Here is a 21145-nt window from a genome sequence, read left to right as displayed (position 1 = left end):
GAAAACACAACGTATTTATTTGAAATTTCAATACACGGAAAACTGAGGCTGCGGAAAGAAATTAAAGAAGAAGTGAGGGGTGGGGCTGGCAGCCGCCGTGTTCAGCTGGGCACAGCCCAGGACACCCTGGGCCCCCTGGGCATTTGTGTTCTCCTCCCTGAAGGGAAGAGATGCTCAAGTCCCTTCAGAGCCCTGGAGGTCTGAGCATCGTTCACTGCAGGCGCCGCGAGGTGCTGAGGGCACAGGAGAGCTCCCGCCCTGCCAAGGGGACACGGGGGATGCCGGTGACCCTTTCCCAGGACTGCCATCCTCCCGGCGCAGCCCAGCCCCGGCCCCGGGGCCCTCTGCTCCTCCCGCAGTGTTCATTCTCGCTGCGGGCTGCCGAGCTCCGCGCTCGGGCCCAAATGGGGCGGCAATGGGGTTATAAATGGCCAGGGCTCGGTGCGCTCTCATCTCCCCCAGCATCCCCCTGACTGCCGCGGACGGATGAGCACACCCGCCTGGGGACAGCGACAGCAGCTTGTGGCATCAGATCAGCCCCAGGACATTAGCGAATACCTGCCCGGACCCTGCACCTCGGCAGCAGCTGCGCAGAGCAGGAGGGATCGTCCTTCCCGAGGTGCCCGTGACCGTCCCCTCCAGCAAACTGCAGCTGGAGTGCCCAGGGCCCGGGGCAAACTCTGCAGCAGCCGGGGCATCCCCTGCCACCATCGTCATCGTCATCATCAACATCATCATCGTCATCATCCCCTCTGTCTCCGGGCATCCCCTGCCACCATCATCATCATCATCATCATCATCATCATCATCATCATCATCATCCCCTCTGTTCCCGGGCATCCCCTGCCACCATCATCATCATCATCATCATCATCATCCCCTCTGTTCCCGGGCATCTCCTGCCACCATCATCATCATCATCATCATCATCAACATCATCATCATCATCATCAACATCATCATCATCATTGTCCTCCCCTCTGTCCCCGGGCATCCCCTGCCACCATCGTCATCGTCATCGTCATCATCAACATCATCATCGTCATCATCCCCTCTGTCTCCGGGCATCCCCTGCCACCATCATCATCATCATCATCGTCATCATCCCCCTCTGTCCCCGGGCATTCCCTGCCACCACCATCATCACCATCATCATCCTCCCCTCTGTCCCTAGGTGTCCCCTGTCACCGCCGTCCCCTCTGTCCCCAGGTGTCCCCTGTCACCACCGCCATCCCCTCTGTCCCCAGGTGTCCCCTGTCACCACCGCCACCCCCGCTGTCCCCAGCAGCCTCTGGCCCACCCCTCTGACAGCCCCTCCAGGCCTCACCAGGCTCCATCCCCAGCGCTCCCTGCACAAACCTCAGCGCTTTGCTCACACTTCTGAAGTTTCTGGCTTCGGAGTGATGTGAGTGTCCCTTCCCCGGGCTCCAGGCGGGTTCCTGTCCCTGCAGCACAGGGCACTGCACTTTTCCAGCCCGTGTTCGCACCTCCGGGTGGTAACACCGAGGGCGATGAGGTAATTACAGTGTCACAGATGTCGCACATTGCTCTGGGCCGCCTGTGTAAAGGTGGCGTTTTGTACCAGCCCCGGCGCCAAAGGGGCTCGGGGAGGGCCAGGGCCAAGGTGTGGGATGGCAGGAGCAGGGCACAGGCTGTCCCTGCCCCTGGATGGGCCCCGAGCTCCCCCAGCCCCTTGGGGACTCTGGTCCCTGAGCTGCAGCAGCCCAGCCGTGGCTCCTGTGCCCGCCCCTGGACACTGCGGAGGAAACGAGAGCTGCCACTGTGAGTCTTTGGGTAAAGGGGGAAAAAGCCAAATATGCCAATTTATGTGTGGAAAGGTCAGAATTTAAAAACTCTCACTTCTTACACCGCTACATATCTTAAAACGGAATAAATTTTAAGTGCACCATAAAACTATATTCTTCATTCCGTTTAGCACGTAACTGCTGCTCCCTCTCTGCCGGCAGAAAGACAAGCCTCGGGCCCGTTATTAATATCCATGAGCATCATTTAATGGCTGATCCAGCACTGGAGACACACATTTCATATTTAACAGAAAGGCTGATCTGGACTGGAAGAACTGCAGTGAACACACTGAATGCTCAGATCAATACCACATCATTTACTTAGTGCAACTTATTGGCCGAGTCATTCCTTGGACGCCTTGGCACTTGTGTGTAGCAACCAGAAAAGTGGCATAATATATTAACCTTGGCATAAATATTTAATAGAGATATATTAAAATAAACATCTATTTAATTATACATTTGTATACAAAAAGTTATATTCTATATATAAAAATATATTAATAATATATAAGATGTCACGTGTTATATATTACATATAGAAATTTATTTATATATTAAAATATGTTTATAAATGTGTTTAATGAACGCATTAAAAAGTGGCATAAGTAATTAAAATGGATCCTGTTGATATGAGTTTAATTCCTGTAGAGCCCTGGCTCCCCTGTGCAATAGAGACCGAAGTTGTCTCCGTTTCTCAGTGTCACTGTCACACCTGCAGCCGTGCTGAGCTCACAGCGGTGCCCAGGAGAGGCCGGAGCTGGTTTGTGCACAGACCCCGGCAAAGAGGCGATGTAACGAGATCTCTTCATCAGCCGCAGCCCGACGTGAGCCTTTCAGAGGAACCCACATCACAGAGACAAGAGCGGCCGGCAGCAGCCGCCCGACGTTCCGAGGCGATTGAGGTTACAGCCCGGCGCTGGGGAAGGTAAAGCCTGGCTGCCCTTTCTGCCTAACACCCTTTATGTGCTCTCTGCCCAGAGCCCGGCTCCTTCGCAGCCCGTTCCGGCCGTGCTCTGGCTCATGTGTTATTCATGCTCCTCAGGATTGAAAAAACGAACACGTTGCCCGAGCTGCCAGAGCACATTATGGTAACAGCACATTTGAAGGCTCTTATTTTCCCCATATAGGCAATTATTTTTCCTCCTAGGTTCCAGAATGAAAAGCAGGTGAGGGAAATCACCGAGTTACAGTTCGAGGAGCGGGGCTGTGGGTGCCAGGAGTGCTGCCAGCCCCAGATCACAGAAAGGCGGCTGGTGCAGGATTCGGACCGCGGCCAGGCTCTGCTGCCCTGCCACAGCAGCCCTGCACCAGTGCTCCCCACCCCTCCGAGCACAGCGGGATTCTGACACCAGTGGGCTGGCCTCAGTGCCCTGGTGCACTGTGAGATGTCACAGTGACACACACTGTGAGATGTCACAGTGACACGCATTTCCCTGGGCCACCCCAAGTGCCAAGGTTTGGCAGCCCTGGCGCTGCTTTCCTCTGCTCCCACTCCCCAAGGCTCCTCTGGGCACTGAAGTCCTCCCAGAGGTGGCTTTGTTCCACTGCAGGAGTGTGGAAGGGACAACCCCGAGCTCCATGGAAGGCAGCAGTGGGACACACCATCCCTGGGGCCACCAGAACCCCCCGAGAGTCCAGAGGGCTCCCATTCACCCCCCTGGGGCTGCTCCTCCAAATCCCCCCCAGCTCCTGGGGCTCCCTCTCCTGTCCCCTGGAACGCAGACCGTGCCCCGGTGCCTCTTCCCTGTGCAGACGGAGGTGTTTGCACAGAGAAACCCTCAGACTCCCCACCAGCGGCAATAAATATGATTTTGCATCCCATTTCCCGAGGGAATAACACATCAGCTCCCACTGCCTGAGCCATCTGAAATGTTTCTCCTCGGAAGTGCAATCTGAAATCCCCACGTACGCGGCTCCAGTCAGGTTTCGCTCCCCACCTATTTTAATCCTACGCCTCATTATTTGCCGAGATAGACAAATAGATGCAACATGTGGATGTTCTCCCCACTGGTGCCTAATGGTATTTTTCCTTCCTTTTAAAAATAAACAAATAGATAAGTAAAGGCGAGTCTCAGGCTGCCTCTGCTGCAGAGGCTTCTCAGAGCACAGATCCCAGTCCTCATCTGCTTTCTCTGACCTTTGTCAACCGTGCCGATAAATCAGCCTCCCCCCGCTCCAAAGGAACAAGTGTCCTGTAAAGTTGTGCTTTTCCTTCTCTTTCTCACCTCCACCCGATTTCCAGCACAGAGATTCCCACCTTGAGCTGGTGCTTTTTCCTCCTCCCACCTGCTGGGAACAGGAGCCAGCTCTGCTCCTCTCCATCCCTGTTCTTCTCCAGACACACAAATCCTGAGCCCCAAAGGATAACTCAGACACCCTCCTCTGGCCCTGCTGCCACACCAGGTGCACAGGGATGTCACACACACAGCTCCTCACGGAGCATGGAGGGCTGAAATAAAAACCAAACCAGGAAAACAGCTGCTCCATGAGCGCTCAGGAGCTGGAGACAGCCTCAGTGCTACCCAACACTATTAAGAAAATAAATCTTCAGCAATCAAAGCCCCTAAAAAAACCAGATTTATTCACGTCTCCAGACCCACTCCTTTCCCTTCCTCAGAGTTAAAAAAAAAAAAAAAAAAAAAAAAAAGAAAAACAACAACAACAACAACTAAACCTTTCATGAAAAGCTTCTAAAAACCCATTCTGGGGTTGGTTATTCTGCATTTCATGCAATATAAATGGGCTCGGGAAATTTTACAGAGCAAAACGATTCCCCTAAATGATTGATCAAAGGAAGCCAGTGTATCCAGCGGCCTGCAGAAGGCACTGGCTGCTCCCAGGGAGGAGAGCCGTCCGTGGTGACAGCTCTGGCAGCACCAGCAAGGCTCATTCCTACTCACATGATCTTACTGCGCATTAAATATGAAAGTAATCTTTTCATTTCTGTGCCAAGTCTGAAGCATTTCCTCAGAAGCGAACAAAGGGGCAGGGAAAGCAGATGTAAGTATGCTCATGGCAGCCAGCAGCCACACACCATCGCCACACACCTTCAGGCCCTTCAAAGACTCTCACCAGCGAAACTCCCCCACGTCCCTCGCGGGGCAGGGGATGGAGAGAACAAAGGGAAAGGAGCAAAGCAGCTGGGCACACGCCGCTCCAGGGAAGGCACTCACAGAGCCAGACCTGGGCAGAAGCTGTCCAGAGGATGCTCTTCAGACAGTCTGCGACAAGAGAGGGACATTCCCCTCAACTGAGGCACATCCAGCAGCCCCCGACCACGAGAGGGAGAGTCCAAGAGCAAAGTATTCCGGCAGCCCTGGGCAAAGGCAGCGCCTGCTCAGCCCGGGGCGGATAAAACCCCAGCAGCACAGCCCCCTCAGTGCCCCAGGCTGCGCACCGCTGTCCTCTCTGAAAGCTTCACCCAAACGCACCCAGCTGAGCCAGGAGCCCCAAGGAGAGCTCTGCATCCCCGCTAAAGCCGGCAATTGGGGGCCCCAGGGATGCTCATCCCCTGCCAGAGATGAATTCCCCGCAGTGAGTCCTGCAGCAGTGAATCCAGGGGCATTTCAGAGAGGTGGTGCTGAGGGACACGGCTTGGGGACAGGGCTCGTGGCTGGCCCCGATGGTCTCAAGAATCTTTTCCAACCTTTTTGATTCTATTCCGTTTATTTTCGAGGCAGCCGCCTGCGAAGGCAGGAATTTGGATCGTTTCATGGTAGTTTGGTTTTGCTCCTTGTTGAAATACGGGATTAGCCACAGACCCTGCAGAACAGACCCTGCACAGCCCCAGCTGCCAGCCCTGAAGTGAAAGCCCAGTGCTCCACTCCTATTACCTGCTTTTCTCTTCATGGTCATAACCCAGGCAGAGCCACGTGTGAGGAGTCAGCAGGAGGTGTCAGAGCACACCAGGAGCAGCAGAGCTGGAAGAAAACTGCATTTCTGATGGAAAAAATGCCCCATCTTCCCACTCTCCCACAGATACAGATAATAACCTTCATCCAAGCTGAAAACTAAACCCACAGTGGGTGATTTACAGCGGTCAGAGAGTGGAACCAGTGGCGAAATGGTCACCAGCATGGGAGTCCCCCTGGCTGGGGCTGCCTTCGGAGCACGAGGAGATGAACAAGTCAATTACTGAACGTCCTGCTCCTCGCCTCCCCAAGTAATTGAAGATTCAGGATCATTTTTACCGAGGTGGTTTTAATTGGTCTCATTTGCTGCCGTAAATTAGGTGCAGCATTGTCCTGGGTGTGATGTATGCCTCTGTGCAAACCGGAACCACAAGGTGCAGAACAGTCCAGCCAGAGAAATGCAATTAATTCCCAGGCCTGGCCTTGGAATATTATGATCCTAATCTGTTCCTTTGGCTGTTAGTGATGGTCTCCATCAAGGTCAGGAGAAATTGCTCAGTTAATGAACTGCTGCTTGCTCCCACAACAACAAACCTTGGGGAGACCTCAGGGGGGCTGGTTCTGCAGCACTGGCAGCAAACCCCTTCTCTGGGGCCAGGTTTGGGCTTTGGGGCTGCCCCGTGCCCCTCTGCAGATGCTGGGGGGTTCAGGGCCAGGGTGAGGTTTGCAGCCCCTCCAGCTCCTGCCAGTGCCCACCTGGGCAGGGAGGAGGAGGAGGAGGAGGAGGAGGAGGAGGAGGAGGAGGAGGAGGAGGAGGAGGGTGGTTCAGGACAGCACAAGGAGGGAGTCCTGGCCTAGAGCAGTTCAGGGATTTGTTTTTGCAGTCAGGACCAGCTGCAGGCTCCTCCCAGCACCAAGTCCCCCTGCAAGAAGAACCCACGATAATTTTTATTCCATGACTCCCACGGAGGGTTGGATTTGAAAGGACCTTACCGACCCTTCCAGCCCCATCCAGCTCCTCAGCAAAGCCCCAAGAAATCCAAGTGAAGCCTTGTATCCTCTTTTCCATCCCCAGCCCCACTGATTTTGCCACTTTCTTTCTTTCCTCCCCAGTTTCAGCCCAACTCTTCCATGTGGAGGTGACACATGGCAAGGTTCAGTTCCTGTTTTTCCTTTGGGGAGAGAAAAGGCAGCTCCTGGGGATCGTGGATCAGCTCCTGGGGATCGTGAGACAGCCCAGGGGATCATGGATCAGCTCCTGGGGACCGTGAGACAGCCCAAGGGATCATGGATCAGCTCCAGGGGATCATGGATCAGCTCCAGAGGAGCATGGATCAGCTCCAGGGGATCACGGATCAGCTCCAGGGGATCATGGATCAGCTCCAGGGGATCATGGATCGGCCCAGGGGAACATGGATCAGCTCCAGGGGATCGTGGAACAGATCCAGGAGTCCAGAGGAGTGGTGGATCAGCTCCTGGGGATCATGGATGTGTCCATGAGCCCTTTCCCAGCTGAGCCAGAGCCACCCCAGCCGGTGCTGGAGCATCCCCTGGCCCGGGGCAGCCCCAGCACAGCCCAGCAGGGGCAGGTTTGGGAATCCAAAAGATCCCAGACGTGCTCTGGAGCCCAGGGCAGCAGGCAAAGCTCCTCTCCAGGCCCCGTCAGGAAATGTGTCAGGTACAGCGGGTTTAATCATCCCCACCACGCTTCCCCTAAATGTGAATTATTGCAGCGGGGGGGGGGCTGCTCCTGCAGGGCCCTTGGGGATCTCCCACCCAGCATCTCTCGGGGCCTCTGTGCAGTTTTCCCCAGATTAATTAAGGTCTGGATTCAGGATTTTTGTCAATGTCTTGGCAAAGGTTTATGGAGGTCCTTAGGGTTAATTTATAATCCCCTCAAGAATAAGTAAATATTTAAACTTCCCCCAGTGGTGTAATTGAATGTTTTAATTCACGCTGCTAGACCGAGTCAGGCAAATCCTTCTCTAGCTGGAGTTATTTATTAAATAAATGAAAGTAAGAAATCACCGCTGTCACTTTGCCGGGGTCTGTGGGGAGGTGCTGCTCCTGACAGCCCTGGCCCCACGTCCCACCTGCCCAGAAAGGTGTGTGTGGGTCGTTTTATTTCCATTTTAGCTCAGTGTGCACATGACCAGGACAGTGAGGGGCTGCCTAGAGCTGAGAGCAGGGCTGCAGCAGGGAGGGACGGGGGAAGGAGGGAGGGAGGGAGGGAAATGGCTGGAGGGAGGATGGGGTGGATGGATGATGGAGCCTCTGCCTCTGGAAGCAGCACGGCAGAGTTTTGGTGCCGCAGGCAACACACGGAGATGAACAGAAAATTAAGGCACCTAAATAATTAACCCCACTCCCGAGCCTCGGAGGCAACTTAATGAAGTGCTCTTGGGGCTGATGGGGAGTAATAGCCACTGTCCCCATGTCCCCAGGGCTGCAGTGCTGGGCTCTGGGCGCCCGTGGGACATAGAACGTTGGCCTGAATCCCGGGATAAGGAGCCCCAGAGCTCCTGGGACATGACACAACAAAGCTGGGCTTTGTCCTTGTCCCGAGGAGGGGCCACGGGGGATCCAACCCCTGTAAGTCACTGCTCCAAAGCGGTGGTGGGGCTGCAGGCACCCGCAGTGGGCTGTGTGCAGGGGTCGGGCACAGCTCTGCCACGCCACTGCCAGCTGAGCCCCGGGGCTTGGCACTGCCTCCTCGTGCTGCCAGCCCTCTGCCAGCCCTGGAGCCCTTCCCCAGGCACCTCCACTGTCCTGCGGGTTCTCGTGTGCTCTGGATTAATTCCACACGGATTTTGGATTGCAAATATGGCACGGAGAGAAGGGCACAAGCTGGCTGAATCGATTTGTCCTGAATAACATCCATCCGTAATTCCTGGATTAGGTGGGTTTGGGTTTTTGGGGATTTTTTGCCTGCAAATTATCAGGGGATGGAGGGACAGAGATTTCCTTTTTGTGTCTGTTTTGGGAATTCTTTTTCATCCTGACAGCCCCTGCAGAGTGGGCTGGCTCAGAGGCAGAGTTCAGAGCTGGGAAAGCTGAGAAGGCAGAAGCTGGAACTCTGAGGGTGCCAGGGCAGGGCGGGAGCCTGGAATTCAGCTACGGCAGCTGTGCCCTGCACATGCCATTGCCAGCCTGGATGTGCCAATGGGAGCAGCCAGGCCTGGCCACAGCTGGGCTGTCCCCTGACAAGGCTGTCCCCTGCAGTGCTGTCCCCTGGCGGGGATGTCCCCTGACAAGGCTGTCCCCTGGCAGCGCTGTCCCCTGGCAGTGCTGTCCCCTCTCCTGGCAGTGCTGTCCCCTCCCCTGCAGGGCTGTCCCCTGGCGGGCTGTCCCCTGGCAGGGCTGTCCCCTCCCCTGGCAGTGCTGTCCCCTGCAGTGCTGTCCCCTGGCAGTGCTGTCCCCTCACAGGGCTGTCCCCTGGCAGTGCTGTCCCCTGCAGGGCTGTCCCCTGGCGGGCTGCAGTGCCCCATGCGCACAGGGACAGGGTTCCCTGGAGCCCGTGGGGTCTCTGCTCCTCGGCCCCTGCAGGGGACACTGCTGCCCATGACCTGGGGCTGATCACGGTGAGAACCGGCAGAAAATCGTTCCGTGGCCGATGAACGAAGGCCGGGGGTTTGTGCGGTGACAGCGGCGCCTGCACACGATCGATGGGTGCCTGGTGCCTGTGCCCCGAGGGTGGGGAGGAGCAGCCCCCCGCCCTTCCAGTGCCACCCCTGCAGTCTCCAGTGCCACCCCTGCGGCTCCTAGAGCCACCCCTGCAGTCCCCAGTGCCACCCCTGCGGCTCCCAGTGCCACCCCTGCAGTCCCCAGTGCCACCCCTGCGTCTCCCAGTGCCACCCCTGCGGCTCCCAGTGCCATCCCTGCAGCTCCCAGCGCCATCCCTGTGGTCCCAGTGTCACGCCTGCAGTCCCCAGTGTCACCCCTGCGGCTCCCAGTGCCTCCAGCTTCAGAAACAACAACCAAGGCTGGTTCTGAGCTGGGGAATCCTTCAGTGCTCCTCCCCAGGGAACGTGCTCCAGCCCTGCCCCTGGCCTGGCACGGGCTCTGTCCCCTCTCCCTGGCACGGGCTCTGTCCCCCTCCCTGGCACGGACTCTGTCCCCTCTCCCTTGCACGGTTGCTGTCCCCTCTCCCTGGCACGGGTGCTGTCCCCTCTCCCTGGCACGGGTGCTGTCCCCTCTCCCTGGCACGGGCTCTGTCCCCCCTCCCTGGCACGGACTCTGTCCTCCCTCCCTGGCACGGGCTCTGTCCCCTCTCCCTGGCACGGGCTCTGTCCCCCTCCCTGGCACGGGTGCTGTCCCCTCTCCCTGGCACGGACTCTGTCCCCCCTCCCTGGCACGGGCGCTGTCCCTGCACACAGACACAGCCCCTCTCAGAGCAGGTCCTGGGTCCTGTCACCCCCCTCAGCCACCAGAGGTGTGCCCAGTGGCGGGCACAAATGCCATCTCTGAGCCCATCTGCGGGGACCCCGCGGGCTGTGTCCCTGCCGGGGACATGCCACGTGCAGATTTTGCAGTGATCCCTGCAGCAGGAGAACAGCTCTGCCCCTCGGGCTGCCCCGGGTTTGCTGTTCGGGCTCCTCGGTGTCCTGCCCGCCTCCCTGGGGACAAGGGGACACGGCCCCCGGTCCCCGAGGCCAGGAAAAGCCCCGAGCCAGCCGAGGGCTGGGCACCAGCCCCGGGGGACACCCTGAGGCCGGGGCTCCCTGAGCCACAGAAGCGTTCCTAGTACATCACTTTGTGACCCGAGTCCACGGGCTGAGAACAGCAGTGACCGTGAGGATCCCGGTAACGGGCTGGATTCCGGCCCGACAGACCAAACCTACGGCCCGTTACCCCTCTGCCCGCCTGCTAACCCCGATGGCAGCGGTGATTATTCAATTAACGTAACTCTTAAAGGCCTCTCGGACTCTGCGGCCCCCGCTGAGCCCAAACGCCGCCCTTGTGGCTCTGGGGACAGGGTGGCCAGCGCTGGGCTGTCCCCGTGGGGTGTCCCCGTGGGGTGTCCCCGTGGGCTGTCCCCATGGCTGTCCCCGTGGGCTGTCCCCGGGGCTGTCCCCGTGAGCTGTCCCCATGGCTGTCCCCATGGCTGTCCCCGTGGGCTGTCCCCGTGGGCTGTCCCCGTGGGCTGTCCCCGTGGGCTGTCCCCAGGGCTGTCCCCATGGCTGTCCCCATGGGCTGTCCCCGTGGGCTGTCCCCAGGGCTGTCCCCATGGCTGTCCCCATGGCTGTCCCCGTGGCTGTCCCCATGGGCTGTCCCTGTGGCTGTCCCTGGGGGCTGCACACGGGAGGTGGCACTCAGCAGCCCCTGCCTGAGCGAACCATCTCAGCAATCCCTGGTGTCACCGGGGTCACGAGGAGAGCACAGGGTGACACACGGGAAGGGACAAAGTGTAGAGGAGGATGGGACAGGAGTGATGAGGTGTCCCGGGGCAGGAGAGGAGTGGGACTGATGGAGCAGAGGGGCAGAACGGGACAGTGCAGAGGTTCTGGCTGGGAGGGAGCTCCGGGCTCCTCTCACTGCAGGGGCTGTGCTGAGCCCGGGGCAGGGTCCCTCCTGTCCCCGCTCACAGCGTCCCACCGGAGCCCCTGCCAGCGCCGGGGGCCAAGTCCATCAAATTCATTTTAATTAGAATTCAAAGAAAGAAAATCCACTCGAACATTTCTAATCAACAGGCATCTAATGAGGCCTGTTAGTTCCTGTAGTCTGAACACAGTAGGGAATTTTCCAAGATAATTTACTTCATTAATATTCAGCTAGGAGTGGATCATTCAATGCTTTCCGTGGTGGCGCTGAGATAAAATATGTCAAAAGAAAAAAAAAATCCTATTTGACATGGACTTTAAGTTTCATAAGTTTTGGTCTATCTTAGGAAAAAACGCTTGAGAATGAAATAAAACATTTCAGGCCAGAGGAGCCAAAATGAGTCCTGGGCCTCCCTGCCCCAGGAGGGTGTCCAGGCAGGAGCAGAGCAGAGCCAGGCAGGAAAACGGGAGGAATCCCCTTCTCAGGACAGCGAATGCTGTCACTGTGTAAAATTCTTGGTCCGACAAACAGCAACAGCCCTGGAGAAGCTGTCAGCCTCCTCACAGAACCGCAGCTTTACTTACAGCCCCAGCTGGACAGGCTGGTGTGCCTGGGCCCAAGGGGAATGAAACCCAAACAGGCGGATGGAGGAGGCACAGGGTGAGCAGAGTGTGTCCTGAGCAGTGACAGGAGAGGGACAGCAGGGACAGGACCCAGTGACGGCCAGAGGAGCCCCAGGGCTTAGTGCTGCTGGGCCTACCCCGCCTCCTGCCCTCAGCAAATGTCCCCTCCTGTCACCAGGGAGGTCACTTGTCACTGCCCCATGCCCCTGTCCCCTGAGAGGGGACATTTCTCCTGTCACTGCCCCTGTCCCTGTCCCCTGAGAGGCGACATTTCTCCTGTCACTGCCCCTGTCCCTGTCCCCCGGGGGTTTGACTCGCTGCCCTTTCCATACCAAGCCCCCAGACAGCAGGGTGGCAGTGCCAGAGGGGTGTGCTGATGAGTCCTGGGACACAAGCAGGATTTTCCTCGTGGGAACATTTGGGTGTGGAAATTCACAGAACGTGTGGAGGTCACTGGGAGGTCCGTTTGTCCCCCCATCAGCACCACTCCTGTCTCTGCTCCTTTCTCTGCTGCAGAGGTCGTTCCACACAGACCATTGGAACCCACTCCAGATTCCACCAGGGAACATGCCGAATGCGCCTCCAGGAGGGACAGGGGAAGGATGAAATCACGGCCATTTGAAGGGCCGTTCTATGAAGAGCTCGGGGTGGTTGAGGAGGGAGGCTGCAAAAGGCACTGGGAGCTTTTGGCCTCTTTTCCACCCTGTGTGCTGCAGCCAGAGTTTATCATCTGCAGGGAAACTCCTTCGGGGGTTTGGTCAGCACAGGGGCCCACCAAGGGCAGTCCAGAGAGCACAGAGCACGTGGGCAGCAAACACAGACACATCAACTCCCCTGTCTCCAGACCTCATCTTCATTTTCCAAGAGTGCTCTGCTGAAACGCTGTAAAATTCAATTCTGAGCTCATAAGATGCTTGTTAGTGCTTGTCTCTATGTGACTTGAGGGGATCAAAGTTTGATTTTTTTAACAGTGTTTTTTTTTTTCCAATCAGGAAGCTGAGTGTGCTCATAAACACCAACCTCTGTGAGCAAACTCCAGTGCAGCCCAGGTCCTGCTGCCCTCCATCCCATCCCAGGGATGAGCCTGATCCCAAAGGGTGTTTGTACATCGTGGGGATCAGATTGTGGCCAAAATGTCAGTGCTGTTATTTTACTGCTGACGTCTGTGTAAATGGTCCTGTGCTACAGCCCCACAGCGTGGAACCAGCAGCTCCATCACTTATTTCTGCTGGACTTGTCCTGCTCCTGTCCCCCCAAACCTCACTGAGCCCTGACACTGTGAGCATTGCCTTTGGCTCCTCTGGAACCTGCCCAATCCTTCTGCCGCAGCTTCCTCCAGCTGTGACAGTAAAAGAGAGCCCAAAATGAAATCTTTGGGTAGATATTATCCCACCTCTCAGTACAAGGGGAAGTAGGATTCAAGTTTCATATTGTTAATGGATTAATTAAATTCCATTCTTGTGATTCAAAGACACTTAGGTTAATTTAAGAACATATATTTTACCCAAAACTCCCTTAACTGCTGTGTAATTTTTTGCTGTTTCCTTTTCCATTATTGCTGATTAACAAGATCCTTGGGAATAAACAGAAGTGCTCTCTCTGCTGTAATTAGCCTGTCTGGCCCTCTGATTAGCTGACTCCTGGTTTGTGGCAGGGAATTTGGAGATCCTAAACACTCAGCTCTGACATCATCCTTCCAGCCACGGAGCAAGGTGGGAGTTTTCTGGGAAGCAAAGGCCTTGGCTCGATTTTAATGGATGTCTGGAGAGTCACCAAGGTGCAGCCTCAGTGCCACCGAAACAAACGGATTTCAGTCCTGAACCCCAGGGTCAGAGGGGTTTATCCCGAGATCCTTCTGGCCCAAACAGAGTGCATTTTGTCAGGACATCAAAAAGGGATGAAGCTTTTTCTGGCCTTCAGTTGCTCGTGCAGTTGTAGAGCTGAGGAGACACAGGGCTTTAAAAAACTGTTAGAGTTTTTGAAAGGATTCTTTTCCCCAGCTGTCGTTAAAGTGTTATTTACCAATTTCTAGGGAGTTCTAAACAGTGTCACTCTACACTTCAAAAGGCTGGAGTTATTTAAATTTATTAATCTAAAGGCAGAACGCTCTTTATTATTCAGCTTTGCTCTGGGTTACCGTTGTGCCTGCTGAACCACCACATACAGCCTGGAAAAAGGAGCTGTGTCCAAAGGAGACACTGGAGATCCAACAGCTCCCTTGGGCCGTGCTGGGTTTATCCCGTGGCTGACTGGGTGTGCAGGGCTCTGGGTTTACGGGATCTGGGTGTGCAGGGCTCTGGGTGTGCAGGGCCCTGGGTGTGCAGGGCTCTGGGTGTGCAGAGCTTTGGGTGTGCAGGGCCCTGGGTGTGCAGGGCTCTGGGTTTACGGGGTCTGGGTGTGCAGGGCTCTGGGTGTGCAGGGTTCTGGGTGTGCAGGGCTCTGGGTGTGCAGGGTTCTGGGTGTGCAGGGCTCTGGGTGTGCAGGGCTCTGGGTGTGCAGGGCTCTGGGTTTACGGGATCTGGGTGTGCAGGGCTCTGGGTGTGCAGGGTTATGGGTGTGCAGAGCTCTGGGTGTTCAGGGCTCTGGGTGTGCAGGTCTCTGGGTGTGAATGGCTCTGGGTGTGCAGGGTTATGGGTGTGCAGGGCTCTGGGTGTGCAGAGCTCCGGGTGTGCAGGGCTCTGCGTGTGCAGGGCTCTGGGTGTGCAGGGCTCTGGGTGTGCAGGGTTATGGGTGTGCAGAGCTGTGGGTGTGCAGAGCCCTGGGTGTGCAGAGTTCTGGGTGTGCAGAGCCCTGGGTGTGCAGCCCCGGGTCACTGAGCAGGGACAATTCCCAGCTGTCCCCACACAGCACGGCTCAGCCTCCTGCCCAGCCCAGCCTGGCTCTCTCCCTGCTCCTCCTCCATCCCCGGAGCCCTCGCGGGGACAGCCGTGCCAGGGCCCCACAAAGAGCAGAGTTACCCCTGGGATGACATTGATCACCCTCATGGGGTGAATTGGTGTGGAATTGGTGTGGTGTGAAGTGAGCTGGGCAGAGCCGCGATCCAGAGATGGAAAAGCAGCAGCTGCACAAATATGGAGCAAAGGAGGCAAATAAGCCAAGAATTCATACCCTGGCTAAACAAAGACTTCCCAGGGCTTGTTTGCTCACAAATGTGAGCGCAGAGAAACGCGTTTAAACAAAGAGATTGTGCCAAGACGTTTTGTGGCAAACTGCTCCTGGCTGGTGCTCAGGTGGGCAGAAGGGCACAAGGGACTTGGTGGGTTTGGCTGTGACTGGGAGGGTGAGGGGATGTGTCTGGGAGACTCCCAGGTCCATCACCCGCCCGGGGGAGAGGCCTGGGCTCCCTGGGGAAGGTTTTGCAGTCGCAGGCAGATTGTGACAGCCAGGCTGGACTGTGCGGAGCCTGTCCCTGTTAATGGCACTCCGGGGTTAACCGCATTACAACTGAGCAGTGATGACACTCCATTGTCCTGCACACAAACAGGGACTGGCAGGAGGCAGTGAATCACACAGACTGAGTTCCTGGGGCCTCTGGTTCATCTCCCAGGCAGAGCCCCGTGCCTGGGTGGAGCTGAGTGCCCTCGCTGAGCACTCCGGGCTTTGGTGGCTCTACAGGGAACAGCAAGCCCAGAGCCAGGAGGGGATGCTCCAGAGAGCCCCCCAGCGCAGGGACACTCCTGGGGGCTGCCACTCCACCCCTGTGATGGTTCTGGTGGTTCTTTTTCTGTGCCGAGGTCGGGAGCAATCCACGGAGTCACAATTCCGTGTTCAGACGTGGGTGTTCATTGTTTCATGTCTCTTGACAGGCTCATGAGCCTGGGCTCTGACCAGCACATTAAAGAAACGAGGCCAAAGGGAGGATGGGCTGTGCCTCCGCCCCAATCCCAGCTGTGGTTTGCCAACATTCCTGCAAACACCCGGCCAGATCTGAGCCGGCCATAAACAAAGTTTGGAGCAAACGCTGTAGCTGCTGATGAATTAACTCCACGACAGTCTGGAAGGACCTCAAAATAATTCATGTGTTGAGAGCTTCTATAAATCTTGCTAGTGGGGTGTCCTTGGTGGGCAATTAGATGAGTAACTGCTATTTGTTCGGGGAGATTTCCTTTTGAAGATGTTCTGCTGGCAGGTGAAGATGGAGTAGACAAACCAAACCCAAGGAAAACTCTGCCGGAGCCCAGTTTGTAACTCAAATTAGGTTCATGAGTGTGATCTATTGCCCCTCTCTTCACCGCAACTCAAGGATTCGTTCACTTTCAGATCTTTAAATCATGTGCAAAGGTGCAGCAGGGTTTAGCATTTGCAAAGGTGGCTGTTCCCTTTGCACTGTTACAGGAACAGAGAACTCCAACAACTGATCCCGTTCCCTACTCGGGTGACAGAGCACTGCTGATGTCTGAGCGCCTTGACTTATTTGCTAATTTGTTATTCATTTATTTCTAGATTATAACGTCTCATTTATTCTCTAACGTATCAATTTCTGCCCTGCTTTAGTCCTTTGTCATCCAATCTGGAATTCAAACATGAATCAGTAAATGAACACACACCCGTTCCGTGAGGCAGGTGAGCGATTGGCCATCGTCCTTTGGCACAGCACGAGAGAGACGAAGGCCAGGGGAGGGGGGATGAATTTCTGTGCAAAGGCCGGCTCCAGCAGGCACACGGGGAGCAGAGGCACAGCGGCTGTAGTTATAGCAACCGTGTGCTCCGCTGGAATTGCAGCGCCGGGGACACTCTGCCTCCGGCACGGGCAGGGAACTACAGCTCACACCTTCAGGGAGACGACAGAGTGTGCCCAGAGCCCAGGCTGCCCCCAGAGCCTGTGCTGGCTCCAGGGGATGATGGAGACTCCAGAGGATGATGGAGACTCCAGAGCCTGTGCTGGCTCCAGGGGATGGTGGAGGCTCCAGAGGATGATGATGGAGGCTCCAGGGGATGATGGAGGCCCCAGAGGAGGATGGAGGCTCCAGGGAATGGTGGAGGCCCCAGAGGAGGATGGAGGCTCCAGGGGATGGTGGAGACTCCAGAGGATGGTGGAGGAGCTCCAGGGGATGGTGGAGGCTCCAGGGGATGATGGTGGAGGCTCCAGGGGATGGTGGAGGCTCCAGGGGATGATGATGGAGGCTCCAGGGGATGATGGAGGCTCCAGGGGATGGTGGAGGCTCCAGAGGAGGATGGAGGCTCCAGGGAATGGTGGAGGCTCCAGAGGATGATGATGGAGGCTCCAGGGGATGGTGGAGGAGCTCCAGGGGATGGTGGAGACTCCAGGGGATGGTGGAGGAGCTCCAGGGGATGGTGGAGACTCCAGGGGATGGTGGAGGAGCTCCAGGGGATGGTGGAGGCTCCAGGGGATGATGATGGGGACTCCAGGGGATGGTGGAGGAGCTCCAGGGGATGGTGGAGGCTCAGGGGGATGATGGAGGCTCCAGAGGATGATGATGGAGGCTCCAGAGGATGATGATGGAGGCTCCAGGGGATGATGATGGAGGCCCCAGAGGATGATGATGGAGGCTCCAGGGGATGATGGAGGCTCCAGAGGATGATGATGGAGGCTCCAGAGGACAATGGAGGCCCCAGAGGATGATGATGGAGGCTCCAGGGGATGGTGGAGGAGCTCCAGGGGCTGGCGAGAGAAGCCCGGGGCCGGTGGAACACCCAGCTCCCAGCAGGCTGGGGCCAGCAGGATTTGTTCCTAAACGTCCCCCTGCAGTTCCCACTGCCCCGAGCAAACACTCTGCTCGTTCTCAGCGGGGCTTTTGATTCCAATAACGCCCACTCCTGCTGATTTCTCACAGGAGCGCACTCAGGGTGGGGTTTTTGATAACTCCGTGCTTTTTGCAGGTCACTGAGCTGGGCTGCTGCCCTTGGGCTGGTCAGAGCTCGGCTTTGGGAACACCCAGAGAGGGCTTTTGGCGAGGACCTGACCTGCAAACGGGCTCCGAATGCAGGAAAGTGAGAATCCTGCGGGCTGGGAAGGGAGGAGCAGGTCCCAGAGGCCAGCAGGGCTCCGGCGCTGCCAGGCTGGCACATCCAGGCTCAGGAAGGAGCCCTGGCAGAGGGAGAATGAGGACACCAGGGCTCCAGGAGCGCTGTGAGTGCCCCAGCAGTGTCTGAGCCCGTCTGGACAGCCTCAGCCCCTGGGACAGCCCCAGCCCCTGGGACAGCCCCAGCCTGGCCAGCACAGCTCCTGCTGCAGCATCTGCACGGGGACAGCAGCTGCTGGAGGCATCTGCTTGTAAATTAGAGTGTCCAAACGCCGGTGCCAGGACTTGGGCTGAACCAACGGGGCAGATGAGATGCTAATTGCAATTTCCTCGGTCACTGCGCCACGCCTGGCACTCCTGACGGCCTTGGGCTTCAGGAGGAGCCCCAGCTGAGTGAGGGATGTGCTGTCCTGCTGTCCCTCTGTGCAGTCACCAGGGCTGGCAGGGACAGGGAAACAACCACAGAGGGTTCTCCGGAGTGTTGGGGAGAGCCCCCGGGGCAAACCCCACAGGGAGCCCAGAAAAACCTGCTGGAGCTCTCTCTGAAAACATTCCTTATCGATAGCAGCTCTAGGGAGAGCGTTCCTGGGTGTCAGGGGTCCTGGGAATCCGCACTGCTCTCCTGAACCCCGAGGCACAGTCACACGGAGACGGAGAATTCCTGCTCCAAGAGGCACCCGGAGGAAGGAGGTGAAGCCGCTGACCCTCAGGAGTCACTCTCTGCATTTGCTCCTTTTCCCCAGCTGTAAAACACGGAATTAATTCCGCTTAGGAAAGGCTTGGGAAATGAGCCGCTCAAAGTGATTCCAGGCTTAGGGCTCCAGACTCTCACCAGCTGCCTCCATCCAGAGGCGTCTGAGTGCGGAATGTCCCCACAGGAGTTTCTGAGGAGAGGCGGCTTTGAAAAGCAAAGTCAAAAGCCGAATGGGGCACAGGGGAGCAGGAACAAAACACACCCGGGCTGGAAGCAGGTTCTGGCTCTTGCCGGGCAGGGATGTGCCGGGGGAGACTCTCCAGAGGAGCTCAGCCTGCTCCGGGTTCCTCGAATCTTTTCACTGATTCCCTTTAAATTCCGGCCGAAGAGAGTGGCAGTGCTGAGCGGGCAGTTCGGGGGAGTTTGACGTGCAGGAGGTCAGCGGGGTGGTCTGTGGGACAATTCCCACATCCCAACCCCAGCACAGGGAGCTCAGGGGTGCAGAGGGGCCCTGGAGAGCTGAGCCCCCGCAGCATCCCTCCGTTAGATCCTCCTCACACATGGGGCCACCTCCAGCCCTGGCCAAGTGCTGAGAGGGACAGGGACAGGGACAGGGACAGGGACAGGGACAGGGACAGGGACAGGGACAGGGATGGGACAGGGACAGGGACAGGACAGGGACAGGGACAGGACAGGGACAGGGACAGGGACAGGACAGACAGGACAGGGACAGGGACAGGGACAGGGACAGGGACAGGGACAGGGATGGGACAGGGACAGGGACAGGACAGGGACAGGGACAGGACAGGGACAGGGACAGGGACAGGGACAGGGATGGGACAGGGACAGGGACAGGACAGGGACAGGGACAGGACAGGGACAGGGACAGGGACAGGACAGGACAGGACAGGGACAGGGACAGGGACAGGGACAGGGACAGGGACAGGGACAGGGATGGGACAGGGACAGGGACAGGGACAGGGACAGGGACAGGACAGGGACAGGGACAGGGATGGGACAGGGACAGGGACAGGACAGGACAGGACAGGGACAGGGACAGGGACAGGGACAGGGACAGGGACAGGGACAGGGACAGGGACAGGGACAGGGATGGGACAGGGACAGGACAGGGACAGGGACAGGGACAGGGACAGGACAGGGACAGGGACAGGGACAGGGACAGGGATGGGCTCCTGGGGTTTCTCCTCTTGGTTCCATGGAATTATTTCTGCTTTTCTGGCTCATTTTTTAGAAAAGAGATAGATTAATTCCCATAAAAAATATTTCAGCTATTATTCCCAGGGTATTGTTTGCTCTCCCCTTTCTTTCTTTTTGTACTTTCAGCAGCGGTGAAAAGGGATGAAGAAAAATAAATGACATTATCAGCCATTTTGAGAACAAAACTGAAAGTTTTCCAAAGTCTCTTTATAGTGTTCATTACTTGCATGACATCAAAGTGGTTTTCTCTTGAGTAAGCAGTTGACTTTTAAACCACGGGACAGATGAAGAAAGCAAATTTCACAGAAAATAGTGATAATTTAAAAGTAATTTTTCCAAGTGAAAGCATTTAAAAACGAAATCCATAAAAATAAATCTAAGCACTTCTTAGCTCAACCTAAGACGATTTAAAAGACACAAATGAGGGATGTTCCTAGTGCCAGGACGGGCTGGGGGTCACGCTGCAACTTCCTTCTCTCCTCCCCATTTCTGTGTGGGAGCGTTTCCCAAAGCAGCAGCTGCCAGGTTTGTCCCTGTGCTCTGTCCCCAGGCTGTCCCCATCCGCTGTCCCCATCCTCTGTTCCCATCCTCTGTCCCCCGGCTGTCCCCCGGCTGTCCCCATGCTCTGTCCCCAGGCTGTCCCCAGGCTGTCCCCAGGCTGTCCCCAGGCTGCCCCCAGGCTGTCCCCATCCTTTGTTCCCATCCTCTGTCCCCGGGCTGTCCCCAGGCTGTCCTCAGCCCGTCCCCAGTCTCTGTCCCCAGCCCGTCCCCAGGCTGTCCCCAGCCCGTCCCCAGGCTGTCCCCAGGCTGTCCCCAGCCCGTCCCCAGGCTGTCCCCAGGCTGTTCCCAGGCTGTCCCCGTGCTCTGTCCCCAGGCTGTCCCCAGGCTGTCCCCAGCCCGTCCCCAGCCCGTCCCCAGGCTGTCCCCAGCCTGTCCCCAGCCTGTCCCCGTGCTCCCACAGCCGCACGCTTTAAGCGGGACAAGGGAGCCCCAGAGCCCTTAGCCCCGCAGATCCCGGGTCAGCAGCGCTCCTGTCCCTGTCCTGTCCCCGCAGATCCCGGGTTAGCAGCGCTCCTGTCCCTGTCCTGTCCCCGCAGATCCCGGGTTATCAGCGCTCCTGTCCCTGTCCTGTCCCCGCACATCCCGGGTTATCAGCGCTCCTGTCCCTGTCCTGTCCCCGCAGATCCCGGGTTATCAGCGCTCCTGTCCCTGTCCTGTCCCCGCAGATCCCGGGTTATCAGCGCTCCTGTCCCTGTCCTGTCCCCGCAGACCCCGGGTTATCAGCGCTCCTGTCCCTGTCCTGTCCCCGCAGATCCCCGGTTAGCAGCGCTCCTGTCCCTGTCCTGTCCCCGCAGATCCTGGGTTATCAGCGCTCCTGTCCCTGTCCTGTCCCCGCAGATCCCCAGTATCAGCGCTCCTGTCCCTG

The sequence above is a fragment of the Sylvia atricapilla genome, chromosome 11, assembly GCF_009819655.1.
Source record: "Sylvia atricapilla isolate bSylAtr1 chromosome 11, bSylAtr1.pri, whole genome shotgun sequence".
Classification (NCBI taxonomy): domain Eukaryota; kingdom Metazoa; phylum Chordata; class Aves; order Passeriformes; family Sylviidae; genus Sylvia; species Sylvia atricapilla.
The sequence above is the reverse complement of the archived record's forward strand: the minus strand, read 5'-3'. Positions refer to the sequence as shown.